Raw genomic sequence first — 20,266 nt, forward strand, 5'->3', positions numbered from 1 at the left:
CCACCCCCCAGCACTGTGGGGCACCTGCCACCAGGCCCCACCCATGTCCAACGCATGTTCCCCACCACCCCCACCCCCCAGCACTGTGGGGCACCTGCCACCAGGCCCCACCCATGTCCAACGCATGTTCCCCACCACCCCCACCCCCCAGCAGTGCAGGGGCACCCACCACCAGGCCCCCACCCATGTCTCCCACCACCCCCACCCCCCAGCACTGTGGGGCACCTGCCACCAGGCCCCCACCCATGTCTCCCACCACCCCCCCCCCAGTCACCAGGAGCAGTCTCCACCAGGCCCCCACCCATGTCTCCCACCACCCCCACCCCCAGCCACCAGGGGCAGCCTCCACCAGGCCCCCACCCATGTCTCCCACCACCCCCACCCCCCAGCCACCAGGGGCAGCCTCCACCAGGCCCCCACCCATGTCTCCCACCACCCCCACCCCCCAGCACTGTGGGGCACCTGCCAGCAGGCCCCCACCCATGTCCAACTCATGTTCCCCACCGCCCCCACCCCCTAGCACTGTGGGGCACCTGCCACCAGGCCCCCACCCATGTCCAACTCATGTTCCCCACCACCCCCACCCCCAGCACTGTGGGGCACCTGCCACCAGGCCCCCAGCACTGTGGGGCACCTGCCACCAGGCCCCCACCCATGTCCAACTCATGTTCCCTACCACCCCCACCCCCCAGCACTGTGGGGCACCTGCCACCAGGCCCCCACCCATGTCTCCCACCACCCCCACACCCCCAGTCACCAGGGGCAGCCTCCACCAGGCCCCCACCCATGTCTCCCACCACCCCCACCCCCCAGCAGTGCAGGGGCACCCACCACCAGGCCCCCACCCATGTCTCCCACCACCCCCAGCCACCAGGGGCAGCCTCCACCAGGCACCACCCATGACTCCCACCACCCCCACCCCCCAGCCACCAGGGGCAGCCTCCACCAGGCCCCCACCCATGTCTCCCACCACCCCCACCCCCCAGCACTGTGGGGCACCTGCCAGCAGGCCCCCACCCATGTCCAACTCATGTTCCCCACCACCCCCACTTCCAGCACTGTGGGGCACCTGCCACCAGGCCCCCACCCATGTCCAACTCATGTTCCCCACCACCCCCACCCCCCAGCACTGTGGGGCACCTGCCACCAGGCCCCCACCCATGTCTCCCACCACCCCCACCCCCCCAGTCACCAGCGGCAACCTCCACCGGCAACCTCCACCAGGCCCCCACCCATGTCTCCCACCACCCCCACCCCCCAGCAGTGCAGGGGCACCCACCACCAGGCCCCCACCCATGTCTCCCACCACCCCCACCCCCCCAGTCACCAGGGGCAGCCTCCACCAGGCCCCCACTCATGTCTCCCACCACCCCCACCCCCCAGCCACCAGGGGCAGCCTCCACCAGGCCACCACCCATGTCTCCCACCACCCCCACCCCCCAGCACTGTGGGGCACCTGCCAGCAATCCCCCACCCATGTCCAACTCATGTTCCCCATCACCCCCACCCCCCAGCACTGTGGGGCACCTGCCACCAGGCCCCACCCATGTCCAACGCATGTTCCCCACCACCCCCACCACCCAGCACTGTGGGGCACCTGCCACCAGGCCCCCACCCATGTCCAACTCATGTTTCCCACCACCCCCACCCCCCAGCACTGCGGGGCACCTGCCACCAGGCCCCACCCATGTCCAACGCATGTTCCCCACCACCCCCACCCCCCAGCACTGTGGGGCACCTGCCACCAGGCCCCACCCATGTCCAACGCATGTTCCCCACCACCCCCACCCCCCAGCAGTGCAGGGAGACCCACCACCAGGCCCCCACCCATGTCTCCCACCACCCCCACCCCCCAGCACTGTGGGGCACCTGCCACCAGGCCCCCACCCATGTCTCCCACCACCCCCACCCCCCAGTCACCAGGAGCAGCCTCCACCAGGCCCCCACCCATGTCTCCCACCACCCCCACCCACCAGCCACCAGGGGCAGCCTCCACCAGGCCCCCACCCATGTCTCCCACCACCCCCCTGCCACCAGGGGCAGCCTCCACCAGGCCCCCACCCATGTCTCCCACCACCCCCACCCCCCAGCACTGTGGGGCACCTGCCAGCAGGCCCCCACCCATGTCCAACTCATGTTCCCCACCGCCCCCACCCCCCAGCACTGTGGGGCACCTGCCACCAGGCCCCCACCCATGTCCAACTCATGTTCCCCACCGCCCCCACCCCCTAGCACTGTGGGGCACCTGCCACCAGGCCCCCACCCATGTCCAACTCATGTTCCCCACCACCCCCACCCCCCAGCACTGTGGGGCACCTGCCACCAGGCCCCCACCCATGTCCAACTCATGTTCCCCACCACCCCCACCCCCCAGCACTGTGGGGCACCTGCCACCAGGCCCCCACCCATGTCTCCCACCACCCCCACCCCCCCAGTCACCAGGGGCAGCCTCCACCAGGCCCCCGCCCATGTCTCCCACCACCCCCACCCCCCAGCAGTGCAGGGGCACCCACCACCAGGCCCCCACCCATGTCTCCCACCACCCCCAGCCACCAGGGGCAGCCTCCACCAGGCACCACCCATGACTCCCACCACCCCCACCCCCCAGCCACCAGGGGCAGCCTCCACCAGGCCCCCACCCATGTCTCCCACCACCCCCACCCCCCAGCACTGTGGGGCACCTGCCAGCAGGCCCCCACCCATGTCCAACTCATGTTCCCCACCACCCCCACTTCCAGCACTGTGGGGCACCTGCCACCAGGCCCCCACCCATGTCCAACTCATGTTCCCCACCACCCCCACCCCCCAGCACTGTGGGGCACCTGCCACCAGGCCCCCACCCATGTCTCCCACCACCCCCACCCCCCCAGTCACCAGCGGCAACCTCCATTGGCAACCTCCACCAGGCCCCCACCCATGTCTCCCACCACCCCCACCCCCCAGCAGTGCAGGGGCACCCACCACCAGGCCCCCACCCATGTCTCCCACCACCCCCACCCCCAGCCACCAGGGGCAGCCTCCACCAGGCCCCCACCCATGACTCCTACCACCCCCACCCCCAGCCACCAGGGGCATCCTCCACCAGGCCCCCACCCATGTCTCCCACCACCCCCACCCCCCAGCACTGTGGGGCACCTCCCAGCAGGCCCCCACCCATGTCCAACTCATGTTCCCCACCACCCCCACCCCCCAGCACTGTGGGGCACCTGCCACCAGGCCCCCACCCATGTCCAACTCATGTTCCCCACCACCCCCACCCCCCAGCACTGTGGGGCACATGCCACTAGGCCCCCACCCATGTCCAACTCATGTTCCCCACCCCCCCACCCCCCAGCACTGTGGGGCACCTGCCACCAGGCCCCCACCCATGTCCAACGCATGTTCCCCACCACCCCCACCCCCCAGCAGTGCAGGGGCACCCACCACCAGGCCCCCACCCATGTCTCCCACCACCCCCACCCCCCAGCACTGTGGGGCACCTGCCACCAGGCCCCCACCCATGTCCAACTCATGTTCCCCACCACCCCCACCCCCAGCGTGTGGGGCACCTGCCACCAGGCCCCACCCATGTCCAACGCATGTTCCCCACCACCCCCACCCCCCAGCAGTGCAGGGGCACCCACCACCAGGCCCCCACCCATGTCTCCCACCACCCCCACCCCCCAGCCACCAGGGGCAGCCTCCACCAGGCCCCCACCCATGACTCCCACCACCCCCACCCCCCAGCCACCAGGGGCAGCCTCCACCAGGCCCCCACCCATGTCTCCCACCACCTCCACCCCCCAGCACTGTGGGGCACCTGCCAGCAGGCCCCCACCCATGTCTCCCACCACCCCACCCCCCCAGTCACCAGGGGCAGCCTCCACCAGGCCCCACCCATGTCTCCCACCACCCCACAACCCCCAGTCACCAGGGGCAGCCTCCACCAGGCCCCCACCCATGTCTCCCACCACCCCCACCCCCCAGCACTGTGGGGCACCTGCCAGCAGGCCCCCACCCATGTCTCCCACCACCCCACCCCCCCAGTCACCAGGGGCAGCTTCCACCAGGCCCCCACCCATGTCTCCCACCACCCCCACCCCCCAGTCACCAGGGGCAGCCTCCACCAGGCCCCCACTCATGTCTCCCACCACCCCCACCCCCCCAGTCACGAGGGGCAGCCTCCACCAGGCCCCCACCCATGTCTCCCACCACCCCCACACCCCCAGTCACCAGGGGCAGCCTCCACCAGGCCCCCACCCATGACTCCCACCACCCCACCCCCCAGCCACCAGGGGCAGCCTCCACCAGGCCCCCACCCATGTCTCCCACCACCCCCATCCCCCAGCACTGTGGGGCACCTGCCAGCAGCCCCCCACCCATGTCCAACTCATGTTCCCCACCACCCCCACCCCCCAGCACTGTGGGGCACCTGCCACCAGGCCCCACCCATGTCCAACGCATGTTCCCCACCACCCCCACCCCCCAGCACTGTGGGGCACCTGCCACCAGGCCCCCACCCATGTCCAACTCATGTTCCCCACCACCCCCACCCCCAGCACTGTGGGGCACCTGCCACCAGGCCCCACCCATGTCCAACGCATGTTCCTCACCACCCCCACCCCCCAGCACTGTGGGGCACCTGCCACCAGGCCCCCACCCATTTCCAACTGATGTTGCCCACCACCCGCACCCCCCAGCAGTGCAGGGGCACCCACCACCAGGCCCCATCCCATGTCCCCCACCACCCCTACCCCCCAGCCACCAGGGGCAGCCTCCACCAGGCCCCCACCCATGACTCCCACCACCCCCACCCCCCAGCCACCAGGGGCAGCCTCCACCAGCCCCCCACCCATGTCTCCCACCACCCCCCCAGTCACCAGGGGCAGCCTCCACCAGGCCCCCACCCATGTCTCCCACCACCCCCACCCCCCCAGTCACCAGGGGCAGCCTCCACCAGGCCCCCACCCATGTCTCCCACCACCCCCACCCCCCCAGTCACCAGGGGCAGCCTCCACCAGGCCCCCACCCATGTCTCCCACCACCCCCACCCCCCCAGTCACCAGGGGCAGCCTCCACCAGGCCCCCACCCATGACTCCCACCACCCCCACCCCCCTGCCACCAGGGGCAGCCTCCACCAGGCCCCCACCCATGTCCAACGCATGTCCCCCACCACCCCCACCACCCAGCACTGTGGGGCACCTGCCACCAGGCCCCCACCCATGTCTCCCACCACCCCCACCCCCCCAGTCACCAGGGGCAGCCTCCACCAGGCCCCCACCCATGTCTCCCACCAGCCCCACCCCCCAGCCACTATGGGCAGCCTCCACCAAGCCCCCACCCATGTCTCTCACCACCCCCACCCCCCAGCCACCAGGGGCAGCCTCCACCAGGCCCCCACCCATGACTCACACAACCCCCACCCCCCAGCACTGTGGCGCACCTGCCACCAGGCCACACCCATGTCCAACGCATGTTCCCCACCACCCCCACCCCCCAGCACTGTGGGGCACCTGCCACCAGGCCCCCACCCATGTCCAACTCATGTTCCCCACCACCCCCACCCCCCAGCACTGTGGGGCACCTGCCACCAGGCCCCACCGATGTCCAACACATGTTCCCCACCACCCCCACCCCCCAGCACTGTGGGGCACCTGCCACCAGGCCCCCACCCATGTCTCCCACCACCCCCACCCCCCAGCACTGTGGGGCACCTGCCAGCAGGCCCCCACCCATGTGCAACTCATGTTCCCCAGCCAACATGTCATCACAATCTAGATCCCTGGTCCCTATGGTCAGCCTCCAAATGCAAAACACCCACCCGAGTATTGCATCCACCCACTCATAATTTGCAATTACATCACAGAACACCAATTGCAAGTTCTGAAACAAACACATTTCCCTCACATACACCCAATGGGTGTCAGTGAATCTCAAAACACATATCATGAAATGCATGAAACCAATGAGATACCACACATTGAAGTTCACCAAAAAAAATATGTATTAAAGGAAACATAAATAGAATAAAAAATGAAGAAACAGAAACGTGAATGTACAAAGATGAAAAGAAGCATGTCCGTTAAAAAAAGCAAAACCAAAAATAAAAATCCAAAGTAATGTTGTCCAAAGTCAATGTCCACAAAACAAAATCCAATGGGAAATAAAAAAGAAAGCCATTGCTCCATGGTTAAAAAGTCCAAAAAAAATACAATCCAACTGTGAACTATGTACATGGGAACAAGCGAGGGTCCATTATCCCAACAAAATAAAGGAAACCTATCTAACTACACTAACTAATAAAATAAACTATATACAAAAATGTGGCCAATGTCCGAAAGGTCCAAATAAAATAAAAACAAAAATGAAACCTAACACTACCTACATAACTATGTACAAGGGCAGCGGGCTAGTTTCACGGCTCACTTGTGGATGTCCCGGGCCAGGGCATCATCGAACTCCTCCTCAATTCCTGGAGGCGGTCCTCCTCCATGGCCCCGAGGGTCCGCAGGGCCGTCGACATCTCCACCTCCAAACCCCTGCGGATTGCCTCGAGGCACTCGGCCCGCCTCAGGGCCCTCCGCATGGAGTTCTCCGCCCTGACCATTGTGAGCTGTGCCTCTTCCGCCCGCTGCCGCTCCGCATCTATGGCGTGGCCCAACCGCTGCCACATGGAAGACACTCTCTGTCCTGGGTCCTCCTGCCCTCCGGCCGATGCCTGCCCCTCCGATGTTGAAGGCCTCGAGCCTTTATGGCTCCCACCACGTTGCTGCTACTGCTGTGCCTCTGCCCGTGCACTGCCTCCTGCTGCCTGCACATCCTCCGCCGGCTGGGGTGCAGTCGTTGGTGTGGCCACCCCTGCTGGACGACCGACTCCCGACTGTGGCAGGGATGCCTCCTCCACCAGCCTGGCCGCACCGTCAGAGGCAGCTCCACAGGGCACCCAGGTGACTGATGGGTGGGAGGATGGTACAGAGGACGACTGCCGCGTAGGGGGTCCAGTTGAGGAGGGGGTCGGAGCAAGCCCCATCAGAGGGAGGAATCCGGCCTGGGTGACCTGTCCCAGCAGGCTGACGTGGTCAACAAGCCATTCGAGATGACATGCAGTCTCTTCATGAAAAGACTGCAGGTCACCTCGCATGGCCCGTTGACGCAACGCCACACCAGCCAGGACAGGCTCAACCCAGACCTGGATAGCCACATCCACAGGCAGAGCAAGGCCAGTTGACGTGAGCTCATCCCCTGCCTGAAAACGGGTCTGGACGTAGGCATCCCTGCTGGTGCAAGATGATGCAGGGACAGGATCAGGGACAGGCTTGCACACAGGCACCTCCGCGGCGGCCTGTGCTGCCTCCTGTCCCTGGTCCTGCACTGCACCACTAGCACCAGTGGGATCCCCACCTCCAGACCCCGTCTCTGGTGCTTGCACGACCTCCTCCTCCACCAAACCCCCCACCAACCCGGATGACTCCGTGCCATCTTCCCCTGTTGGGCCCTGTCCCCCACCACCCCCACCCCCCAGCCACCAGGGGCAGCCTCCACCAGGCCCCCACCCATGACTCCCACCACCCCCACCCCCCAGCCACCAGGGGCAGCCTCCACCAGGCCCCCACCCATGTCTCCCACCACCCCCACCCCCCAGCCACCATGGGCAGCCTCCACCAAGCCCCCACCCATGTCTCCCACCACCCCCACCCCCCCAGTCACCAGGGGCAGCCTCCACCAGGCCCCCACCCATGACTCCCACCACCCCCACCCCCCAGCCACCAGGGGCAGCCTCCACCAGGCCCCCACCCATGTCCAACGCATGTCCCCCACCACCCCCACCACCCAGCACTGTGGGGCACCTGCCACCAGGCCCCCACCCATGTCTCCCACCACCCCCACACCCCCAGTCACCAGGGGCAGCCTCCACCAGGCCCCCACCCATGTCTCCCACCACCCCCACCCCCCAGCCACCATGGGCAGCCTCCACCAAGCCCCCACCCATGTCTCCCACCACCCCCACCCCCCAGCCACCAGGGGCAGCCTCCACCAGGCCCCCACCCATGACTCACACCACCCCCACCCCCCAGCACTGTGGCGCACCTGCCACCAGGCCACACCCATGTCCAACGCATGTTCCCCACCACCCCCACCCCACAGCACTGTGGGGCACCTGCCACCAGGCACCCACCCATGTCCAACTCATGTTCCCCACCACCCCCACCCCCCAGCACTGTGGGGCACCTGCCACCAGGCCCCCACCCATGTCTCCCACCACCCCCACCCCCCCAGTCACCAGGGGCAGCCTCCACCAGGCCCCCGCCCATGTCTCCCACCACCCCCACCCCCCAGCAGTGCAGGGGCACCCACCACCAGGCCCCCACCCATGTCTCCCACCACCCCCAGCCACCAGGGGCAGCCTCCACCAGGCACCACCCATGACTCCCACCACCCCCACCCCCCAGCCACCAGGGGCAGCCTCCACCAGGCCCCCACCCATGTCTCCCACCACCCCCACCCCCCAGCACTATGGGGCACCTGCCAGCAGGCCCCCACCCATGTCCAACTCATGTTCCCCACCACCCCCACTTCCAGCACTGTGGGGCACCTGCCACCAGGCCCCCACCCATGTCCAACTCATGTTCCCCACCACCCCCACCCCCCAGCACTGTGGGGCACCTGCCACCAGGCCCCCACCCATGTCTCCCACCACCTCCACCCCCCCAGTCACCAGCGGCAACCTCCATTGGCAACCTCCACCAGGCCCCCACCCATGTCTCCCACCACCCCCACCCCCTAGCAGTGCAGGGGCACCCACCACCAGGCCCCCACCCATGTCTCCCACCACCCCCACCCCCAGCCACCAGGGGCAGCCTCCACCAGGCCCCCACCCATGACTCCTACCACCCCCACCCCCAGCCACCAGGGGCATCCTCCACCAGGCCCCCACCCATGTCTCCCACCACCCCCACCCCCCAGCACTGTGGGGCACCTCCCAGCAGGCCCCCACCCATGTCCAACTCATGTTCCCCACCACCCCCACCCCCCAGCACTGTGGGGCACCTGCCACCAGGCCCCCACCCATGTCCAACTCATGTTCCCCACCACCCCCACCCCCCAGCACTGTGGGGCACATGCCACTAGGCCCCCACCCATGTCAAACTCATGTTCCCCACCCCCCCACCACCCAGCACTGTGGGGCACCTGCCACCAGGCCCCCACCCATGTCCAACGCATGTTCCCCACCACCCCCACCCCCCAGCAGTGCAGGGGCACCTACCACCAGGCCCCCACCCATGTCTCCCACCACCCCCACCCCCCAGCACTGTGGGGCACCTGCCACCAGGCCCCCACCCATGTCCAACTCATGATCCCCACCACCCCCACCCCCCAGCGTGTGGGGCACCTGCCACCAGGCCCCACCCATGTCCAACGCATGTGCCCCACCACCCCCACCCCCCAGCAGTGCAGGGGCACCCACCACCAGGCCCCCACCCATGTCTCCCACCACCCCCACCCCCCAGCCACCAGGGGCAGCCTCCACCAGGCCCCCACCCATGACTCCCACCACCCCCACCCCCCAGCCACCAGGGGCAGCCTCCACCAGGCCCCCACCCATGTCTCCCACCACCTCCACCCCCCAGCACTGTGGGGCACCTGCCAGCAGGCCCCCACCCATGTCTCCCACCACCCCACCCCCCCAGTCACCAGGGGCAGCCTCCACCAGGCCCCACCCATGTCTCCCACCACCCCACAACCCCCAGTCACCAGGGGCAGCCTCCACCAGGCCCCCACCCATGTCTCCCAACACCCCCACCCCCCAGCACTGTGGGGCACCTGCCAGCAGGCCCCCACCCATGTCTCCCACCACCCCACCCCCCCCCCAGTCACCAGGGGCAGCTTCCACCAGGCCCCCACCCATGTCTCCCACCACCCCCACCCCCCTAGTCACCAGGGGCAGCCTCCACCAGGCCCCCACTCATGTCTCCCACCACCCCCACCCCCCCAGTCACGAGGGGCAGCCTCCACCAGGCCCCCACCCATGTCTCCCACCACCCCCACACCCCCAGTCACCAGGGGCAGCCTCCACCAGGCCCCCACCCATGACTCCCACCACCCCACCCCCCAACCACCAGGGGCAGCCTCCACCAGGCCCCCACCCATGTCTCCCACCACCCCCATCCCCCAGCACTGTGGGGCACCTGCCAGCAGGCCCCCACCCATGTCCAACTCATGTTCCCCACCACCCCACCCCCCAGCACTGTGGGGCACCTGCCACCAGGCCCCACCCATGTCCAACGCATGTTCCCCACCACCCCCACCCCCCAGCACTGTGGGGCACCTGCCACCAGGCCCCCACCCATGTCCAACTCATGTTCCCCACCACCCCCACCCCCCAGCACTGTGGGGCACCTGCCACCAGGCCCCACCCATGTCCAACGCATGTTCCCCACCACCCCCACCCCCCAGCACTGTGGGGCACCTGCCACCAGGCCCCCACCCATTTCCAACTGATGTTCCCCACCACCCCCACCCCCCAGCAGTGCAGGGGCACCCACCACCAGGCCCCATCCCATGTCCCCCACCACCCCCACCCCCCAGCCACCAGGGGCAGCCTCCACCAGGCCCCCACCCATGACTCCTACCACCCCCACCCCCCAGCCACCAGGGGCAGCCTCCACCAGGCCCCCACCCATGTCTCCCACCACCCCCCCAGTCACCAGGGGCAGCCTCCACCAGGCCCCCACCCATGTCTCCCACCACCCCCACCCCCCCAGTCACCAGGGGCAGCCTCCACCAGGCCCCCACCCATGTCTCCCACCACCCCCACCCCCCCAGTCACCAGGGGCAGCCTCCACCAGGCCCCCACCCATGTCTCCCACCACCCCCACCCCCCCCAGTCACCAGGGGCAGCCTCCACCAGGCCCCCACCCATGACTCCCACCACCCCCACCCCCCAGCCACCAGGGGCAGCCTCCACCAGGCCCCCACCCATGTCCAACGCATGTCCCCCACCACCCCCACCACCCAGCACTGTGGGGCACCTGCCACCAGGCCCCCACCCATGTCTCCCACCACCCCCACCCCCCCAGTCACCAGGGGCAGCCTCCACCAGGCCCCCACCCATGTCTCCCACCAGCCCCACCCCCCAGCCACCATGGGCAGCCTCCACCAAGCCCCCACCCATGTCTCCCACCACCCCCACCCCCCAGTCACCAGGGGCAGCCTCCACCAGGCCCCCACCCATGACTCACACCACCCCCACCCCCCAGCACTGTGGCGCACCTGCCACCAGGCCACACCCATGTCCAACGCATGTTCCCCACCACCCCCACCCCCCAGCACTGTGGGGCACCTGCCACCATGCCCCCACCCATGTCCAACTCATGTTCCCCACCACCCCCACCCCCCAGCACTGTGGGGCACCTGCCACCAGGCCCCACCGATGTCCAACGCATGTTCCCCACCACCCCCACCCCCCAGCACTGTGGGGCACCTGCCACCAGGCCCCCACCCATGTCTCCCACCACCCCCACCCCCCAGCACTGTGGGGCACCTGCCAGCAGGCCCCCACCCATGTGCAACTCATGTTCCCCAGCCAACATGTCATCACAATCTAGATCCCTGGTCCCTATGGTCAGCCTCCAAATGCAAAACACCCACCCGAGTATTGCATCCACCCACTCATAATTTGCAATTACATCACAAAACACCAATTGCAAGTTCTGAAACAAACACATTTCCCTCACATACACCCAATGGGTGTCAGTGAATCTCAAAACACATATCATGAAATGCATGAAACCAATGAGATACCACACATTGAAGTTCACCAAAAAAAAATATGTATTAAAGGAAACATAAATAGAATAAAAAATGAAGAAACAGAAACGTGAATGTACAAAGATGAAAAGAAGCATGTCCGTTAAAAAAAGCAAAACCAAAAATAAAAATCCAAAGTAATGTTGTCCAAAGTCAATGTCCACAAAACAAAATCCAAAGGGAAATAAAAAAGAAAGCCATTGCTCCATGGTTAAAAAGTCCAAAAAAAATACAATCCAACTGTGAACTATGTACATGGGAACAAGCGAGGGTCCATTATCCCAACAAAATAAAGGAAACCTATCTAACTACACTAACTAATAAAATAAACTATATACAAAAATGTGGCCAATGTCCGAAAGGTCCAAATAAAATAAAAACAAAAATGAAACCTAACACTACCTACATAACTATGTACAAGGGCAGCGGGCTAGTTTCACGGCTCACTTGTGGATGTCCCGGGCCAGGGCATCATCGAACTCCTCCTCAATGTCCCGGAGGCGGTCCTCCTCCATGGCCCCGAGGGTCCGCAGGGCCGTCGACGTCTCCACCTCCAAACCCCTGCGGATTGCCTCGAGGCACTCGGCCCGCCTCAGGGCCCTCCGCATGGAGTTCTCCGCCCTGACCATTGTGAGCTGTGCCTCTTCCGCCCGCTGCCGCTCCGCATCTATGGCGTGGCCCAACCGCTGCCACACGGAAGACACTCTCTGTCCTGGGTCCTCCTGCCCTCCGGCCGATGCCTGCCCCTCCGATGTTGAAGGCCTCGAGCCTTTATGGCTCCCACCACGTTGCTGCTGCTGCTGTGCCTCTGCCCGTGCACTGCCTCCTGCTGCCTGCACATCCTCCGCCGGCTGGGGTGCAGTCGTTGGTGTGGCCACCCCTGCTGGACGACCGACTCCCGACTGTGGCAGGGATGCCTCCTCCACCAGCCTGGCCGCACCGTCAGAGGCAGCTCCACAGGGCACCCAGGTGACTGATGGGTGGGAAGATGGTACAGAGGACGACTGCCGCGTAGGGGGTCCAGTTGAGGAGGGGGTCGGAGCAAGCCCCATCAGAGGGAGGAATCCGGCCTGGGTGACCTGTCCCAGCAGGCTGACGTGGTCAACAAGCCATTCGAGATGACGTGCAGTCTCTTCATGAAAAGACTGCAGGTCACCTCGCATGGCCCGTTGACGCAACGCCACACCAGCCAGGACAGGCTCAACCCAGACCTGGATAGCCACATCCACAGGCAGAGCAAGGCCAGTTGACGTGAGCTCATCCCCTGCCTGAAAACGGGTCTGGACGTAGGCATCCCTGCTGGTGCAAGATGATGCAGGGACAGGATCAGGGACAGGCTTGCACGCAGGCACCTCCGCGGCGGCCTGTGCTGCCTCCTGTCCCTGGTCCTGCACTGCACCACTAGCACCAGTGGGATCCCCACCTCCAGACCCCGTCTCTGGTGCTTGCACGACCTCCTCCTCCACCAAACCCCCCACCAACCTGGATGACTCAGTGCCATCTTCCCCTGTTGGGCCCTGTGGGGTCCCAGCTGCCCCTTCTGCTGCCGAGGAGTCCAATTCCAACCTCCGCCTCTTGGACCTCCCCCCGGCAGCTGCGGCCTGGGACGCGGCACCGGACTCCTCACTCCCCGACGAGATGACAACATGGGAGGGGAGCCGGGCCTTGCGTCTCCGGCTGGCGGTGGGATCCCCGCCGCTGTGCTCCACAGCACCTTCTCCGCCCTCTTCATCAGTTGACGCTGCAGACAGGGAGAAACAAAACACAGGCATCAGGACACTGTACAATGGACACATACACACATGACAGTTGTACATGAGTGGCATTGGCAAACCTCAGACATGTCATCACAATCCCCAACACACATGTCATTACAACTCGCACACATGAGCCATCCCACAGCCATATCGCAACTGCCACCACCATCCATACACATACAACAGCATGAGCAGCCAAAGGTGAGCCAGACATCACATGCAACACAGGAAGTGCACCACACATGTACACACACCACCACACTTGCATGCATGTGTACACCTCTGCCAAGTGTCGCAGTGTTCAGACGGGCATCCATGTCACATCTGCCAATCAGGCTTCCACATACCGCTGTCACATGCATCCATGTTGCATCACTGTTGCACTCTTGTCAAATACACACACATGCACATGTACACAGTGCTGATACATGCAGCCAAAAACAACATACATGCGTGACATCACGGACATGTCTACTTACATACACATTCATCCAAACATGTGTGCCCACACAACTGCATTTGGCATGCAAGCCTACACACACAAGCACCATCCATGTCTCACACATTACAGCCCTCGCATGTGTCAGCCCCACGGCCCTGTACACCCCCACCCATACTCGACCCCATACAAACAGATGTGCAACCTGCACACTACTGAATAATCACCACACGCACTGCTCACAATCAGGATGCATGTACACTCACCGCTCGACTCCAGACGGGTCTGCTTCTCAAGGACCTGGACGTGGAGCACTGGGGATATGCGTTCCAGGACCCTCATCTGTTCTTCCGACAAGTGGCCCCGGCGCCCCTTGGCATCCGCTGCCTTCAAGAGGCGCCGGGCCTTGTTCAGGGTCCTGGACCTGAAGTCCTCTCAGCACTTCTTGACATGTTGTAAGTCGCGGACTGCCATCCCCTCCGCATTGATGGCAGTCACAATGTCTGTCCAGATCCGAGTCCGTCCTTCCTTGTCGGCACGGGAACTTCCGAAGAGGGCATCATACTGCCCCAGGACTTGCTCCACCAGGACACCAACTTCGGTGGCACTGAAGCTGGTGCCCCTCTGCCTCTCTGGCCGGGGGTTGTCAGTGGTCACAGATGGTGTTTCCCCCGACATGACAACCCCAGAGGCAGGAGTGGGTGGGCAACTGGGTTCTGGGGCTGGGCTGTGAAGCGATGGAATCCCAGTCGGGAGTCTTCGGTTCCAGCAGGGGTGGTCACAGCAACAGCACCCCTGGCTGATGTGCAGGCAGCAAATGGCAGGGCACGCGGGCAGCAGGCAGTCGGCAGCAGCAGATGGCAGGTGGGAGCGTGCTCGGGGCTCTGGGGGGCAGTAGTTCAGCCTTCTGGGCAGGAGCGTGGTCTTCCGTGTGCTCACGCGTGGCCAGCTTGATACGGAGTGATTTGGCACGTGAAAAATCTGCACGTCAGCGTGTAATTCGAGGAAAGGCCCTTAGCGCATAAGCGCGTCTGCACGCATACGCATTTTCATTGGACAGAAGGCCCCTCAAGCGCAAGCGCCCCTGTGACGTGACGCGTACAGAAGTGCATGGGCATTTCAGCGCGCGTGAAAAACTGCACGTCCGCGTGTAATACGAGGAAAGGGCTCATGCGCGTAAGCGTGCGTGGAAAACTGCACGTCCGCGTGTAATACGAGGAAAGGCCCTTAGCGCGTATGCACGGCAGCACGCATATGCAATTTCATTGGACCAAAGGCCCTTAGCGCTTGAGCGCGCGTGAAAAACTGCACGTCCGCATGTAATACGAGGAAAGGGACCATGCGCGTAAGTGACGTGACGCGCGCGTGCGTTTCCCTCAGCACGGGTTAAAGGTGAGTGGGCCCAGCAGTTCGCTGTACGTGCCTTTCGTGGAGACCGACGTGTGTTGCTGCTTCCTGTTGTTTCTCGCGCCATCACAACTTCACAGCTATCAAGGACGTATCTCTTCTTTTGGCGGGGGTATTGGCTCTGCATGTTTTTCTGCATCGCGCTAGTCAGACGGTGAGTCGCACACGCTCTTTTTCCCACTGCGAGTGCCCCTGTGTATCGCACCCATTTTCGATGTCATAGTAGCCTGCGTGTCCCACGCGTACGCGTTATTCGTGTTACTGGGTGCCACCGCGTACTGCGGGAGGTTGAATCCACGCACGTAGGCTGCAGGGTTGTGTGCATGGTTTTACTTCAGTTTTGGGGTGCCTGAGCGTTGCGTGACCCGTCACCACATCACCGGGGTCACATACAGCCTTGCAGGTGCAGGGGGGCTGTTAACATCTTGCTTCCCACCCCCTTCACCCCAATTGCCCAGGTCAATTGTGGTGTACACCTCCCATTGGCACCACTCCATCTGTGCCAGCACTACTACATGTGTGCCATGGTTGGGAGGCCACCAAAAGTGAGGGGCGCCTCAGCTGGGCGTACTCCTCGTGGCGGGCGTGGTCGGGGACGTGGCCGTGGTGACCAGGGAGTAGGGGGACTCCAGGGTGTCCAGGGCAGCCACAGAGGGGGAAGAGGCAGGGGTGCGCCACTTGAGCACAATGTTGTGCCATGTGTCGGTGCAGCCATGCCACCACCCCCTGTGGTTCCGGGGGATGCAGCTCCTGCATCTGGCACTGGCATCCATATGACCCGGCAGTCCGTTCCATCGACTGCTACGGGCCCAAGGGTAGTGGTAGCTGCAGGTGCAGCTGTGGACACCGCCACCCAGGCTCAGGGTCTGCCAGCGCAGGCTGCTTTGGCACTTGAAGAGCCCTTGGTAGATCTCCAACAGGCCAGGGGGGAAACCATAGGGGCAGGCCGGGCTGCTCAGACCAAGACACATGTCGCTGGGGCAGTCATGTCATCTGCTGCCCCGAACAGCCGGGTGTTGGCAAGTGCAGGGGCAGATGCACCCAACAGCACCCCAGTTGTGAGTCTGCCAACCAGGACCGTTGCGGTCAATGACCCTGCCACAGCTGATGTTGCTGCGCAGAGTCCATTAGTGGGCACCCAGCTGCCACTGACACAAGTCAGGCCTTTGGTCATCCCTCCACCTGCCACTCCCTTGGCTCAATCCACTGAACCCACTGGCCATACTGGTCAGGGCGGCATTAGCCAGCCAGGGTCTGCGTCACAGTCCAAGAGGAGGAAGGTTGCACCTGCAGCACAGGCTGGGACCCCACACACAGCCACGACCTCCTGCACGTCGAGGAAGAAGCCTTTCTGTAAGCAGGAACTGGACTTCCTCGTGGACTACGGGCGGGGCCACAGCCGTGACATGCTAGTGGGTGCCAATAGTCAGACTACGGCTGCCCAACGTGACACCCACTGGAAGCATGTTGCGGAACATATCAGTTCATTCGGCCATGAGGTGCGCACGGCGCAGGAGTGCAAAAAGCGTTGGAATGACATCAAGCGCAGCACTAAGGCCAAGCGTGCCTCAAATTACAACTTGACTCTGGTGACTGGCGGTGGGCCTGCACCAGAGGAGGAAGAACTCACTCCGCATGAGGCTCTCGTTGCAGAGTTCATACCACCTGAATTGGTCGAAGGAGTGGGAGAGAAGCTGGACTTTGATGCCCAGTCCAGTGAGTGTTGATGCGTGTTTGTTGAGGACGTGTGTGTTTCACTTGTGGGATGTGTTGTGCATGATTGCTGCTACATGTGACGTGTACATGGTTCTGATGTGTAAGTAATGCAATGCTACCATCATGCATGTCTCCTCTGTCTGCATGCGGGACTCCATGTAAGCATGCTCCCTTGCCCCTCCTCCGCCACTCTGCACCCCAGTTCCACCTTTGCACTGGTCTGCTTCAATCTTGCCAATGTGTACTTTCTTGTTCATGTGTCCTGTGTAGATGCTAACTTCCAGCGTAGAATCTGCCAGACATATGCCGTGTGGTACAGCCTTAGTACTCGATGAAGGGTATCTCACTTGTACTGTGCATGGGTCACATGTCCCGCAGGGACATGAGTGCCCATTCATGCTCCATGTGCATTGCACACATGCCCCTATGTGTCCTTGACTGGATGATCACTGTAATATAAGTCCTTGGTTACATACATTGCCTGCCATCTCATCAGCCTTCCCATGTCAACTGTGGCTCAGTCCTGCGTTGCACACATGTTTAGGCTCTGACAATCTGTGTGGCTCACAGGCCTCAGCCTGTTCAATGGCCAATGACTCTGTCCAACTCTTGTTGTGTCTTCTTCACACGTGGGCGGCCGCCGGAGTTTCCATCATGTGTCCTGCCCACTGTCCCAGCATCATTTGCAGTGTTGTAATTTGAATCACATTAAGCTGTTGATGCCAGTCAACACTGCCTGTCAATACACAGGTGTATGGTCAGCCTTTTGATACCATGCTAGGCATCCCTGCTTTGGTACTGGGGTGGAGGGGTGCTTGGCTTCTAGACATGGTACACATTGAATGCACAATGCACGTGATGTCTGAATTTGACATTGCACTGCCTTCACATTTCCTGGCACATACCATGTAGTGCTTGTACATGTAGGTAGTGAGTGGCGTACACATTTTCTGCACTGCATAGACCCACTTCCATGGAAACTGCCACCTTTCAACAGGTCTGATCACAGAAGCGATTCAAAGTATACCCAGCATGCATGCCAGGTCATATGTTGTGTGTCACATGTCTGCCGGATGCCTTTGCTGTCGGTGTGTGTGTGTGTCGTGTGCTTCTGACATGTGTATTGACCTTTTTCTCTCTATTTTTCAGGTGATGACGCAATGGAGGCAGAGGATGGTGTTGTCATGCCAGACACAGGGTTGGTAACACCACATCAACCCAGCACTAGTGAGGGTCGTGGGGTGGTAGGCCACGAAAACCCCCAAGTGCTGCAGTCCATCTTGTCTCTGGCTGCCTATGAGTCCAGCCTTGATGACGACTCTGACGTCCATGTTGAGTTGGATGAGCATCAAGTCCATGTGTCAGGGGTGAGTGATTCTGCTGTGGACACTCCTCTGTCTGCGACAACTGCACTGAGGGATCAGACAGTCTTGGTTCCTCCGCCCGTGGTGGATCGGGACGCAGGGTCAACCTCCACACCAGTCACTGATGTGCCTGGGACATCATGTCGACGGGGGCATGTAGTCGTGCAGCCGCAGGCGGTGCCAACACAGCAAGGACCCCCGGTCCTTGGGTCCTGCACGGGTCAAGCCCGGCAACGCGGTCACCACGCGCAACCGCTTTATACTGAGTGGGAGCAAGACATGACTGCCAATTCTGAACGGCAGGGGGCAGCAATGGAGAACATCGCTGAGAGCATGGAGCGTGTGGCCCGATCTGTGCTCCCCACTGCTAGGCAGGTGCTTCTCCAGCAGCAGGCGGCACGGTCCACGGCCCGCTCGCTCAAGCTGGGCATGGCGGCCTCAGACAGGGCAAGCCAGGCTGAAATGTCATCTCTGCGTCAAGCAATTGCTGCTCACGCAGAGGCGCACATGGATGCCCTGAGGGAGGAGTATGCTTCCCTCAGATCCACTCTGGGTGTCCTTATGATGTCCCAGAGGCAGCAGGCAGAGGAGAGGTTTGCACAGCTTGAGCGTTCCATCTCGGCTGAGCTACAGGCTTGCCGGGAGGTGCAGCGGTTGTCCAGCCAGGCCTTGCAGGAGGAACTCCGTGTTACACGTGCTACCTTGCAAGAGGAAGCACGTGTATCACGTGAGGTACTGCATGCAGACCTACGTCACATCGCCACACAGAACCAAGCTCACCCGTCCGGCAGACTTGCTGCCGACGAGGGGCAAGCTGCGGCTAGGCGTGGCCCGGATACTGTGCCACGTCCTCCTTTCCAGGATGAGCCAGACTCGGACGACCATCTATCTCCCACATAGGTCGTGCTGTGCAGGCGTTGAGCCCATGGAGGATTTTATTTGGCTCAGCATCATCGCATGTGGATGTTGAGCAGCACCCTGTACCTCCCCCCTCCTGGGTGCCTCCCCTCCCCCCGGGTCGTATGTGGCCATTTTTGATTTTTCTTTTAGTTTAGTTAGTTAAGTTTCTGTTTGATAGTTAGTTTAAATAGGTAATGTAGGTTTTCCATAGTTAGTGTAATTAGTTAATAGTTGATTTAGTTTAAAATTGCTAGTCTATTGTGCTTTCATGTGACGGTGCAGTGGTTTGTGGCTCTTGAAGGCATCCACTGTCTGTTCCAGCTGGGCCCCTCATGGTTGTCTTGTGTATGTGTTTGCTGCTTGGGGTCCTTGACTCACATATGCCACTCCTGCCTCCCTTATCCATGGGCTCGCAAGGATAGTTCGGTGTTACAGCATTTTACACAAGGGCATTGGACTGTCTTTTCTGTGGCATGTCTGGTGCTGTGTGACTTGTGTTCACACCCCTAGTGGGGATGATTTAGGTGTCATTGTCCACTGTTCAGCTTTTGCTAGATGGGGTGTGTCATGATTAATGTGGACATTGATTGCTATGCATTGTGTAGTATGTTTCATATCTTTCCTGTACATGTGCTTGTTGCAATTCATGCTGTAGATAGTGTTCCACACTTTGGAGGTGAAAGGCGGACTGATGGTGTGATTTGTGATGTGACTCTCTGACTTGGTCAAGTAATGAGATGCCTGATGAGACACACACAGATGACTTTGAAGCATTAATCATGTGTTTTCTGCCCTTTCTGCAGGGGGATGAGCCTCCAGAGCACCTTTGCCAGTAGACATGGCCCATTGGACGACGGTATTCTGGACCCGTTTGTTGGTGCCCACATGCACATGT

The sequence above is a fragment of the Ambystoma mexicanum genome, chromosome 6q (genome assembly GCF_040938575.1).
Source record: "Ambystoma mexicanum isolate Mex_15411 chromosome 6q, UKY_AmexF1_1, whole genome shotgun sequence".
In the NCBI taxonomy this organism is placed as follows: Eukaryota; Metazoa; Chordata; class Amphibia; order Caudata; family Ambystomatidae; genus Ambystoma; species Ambystoma mexicanum.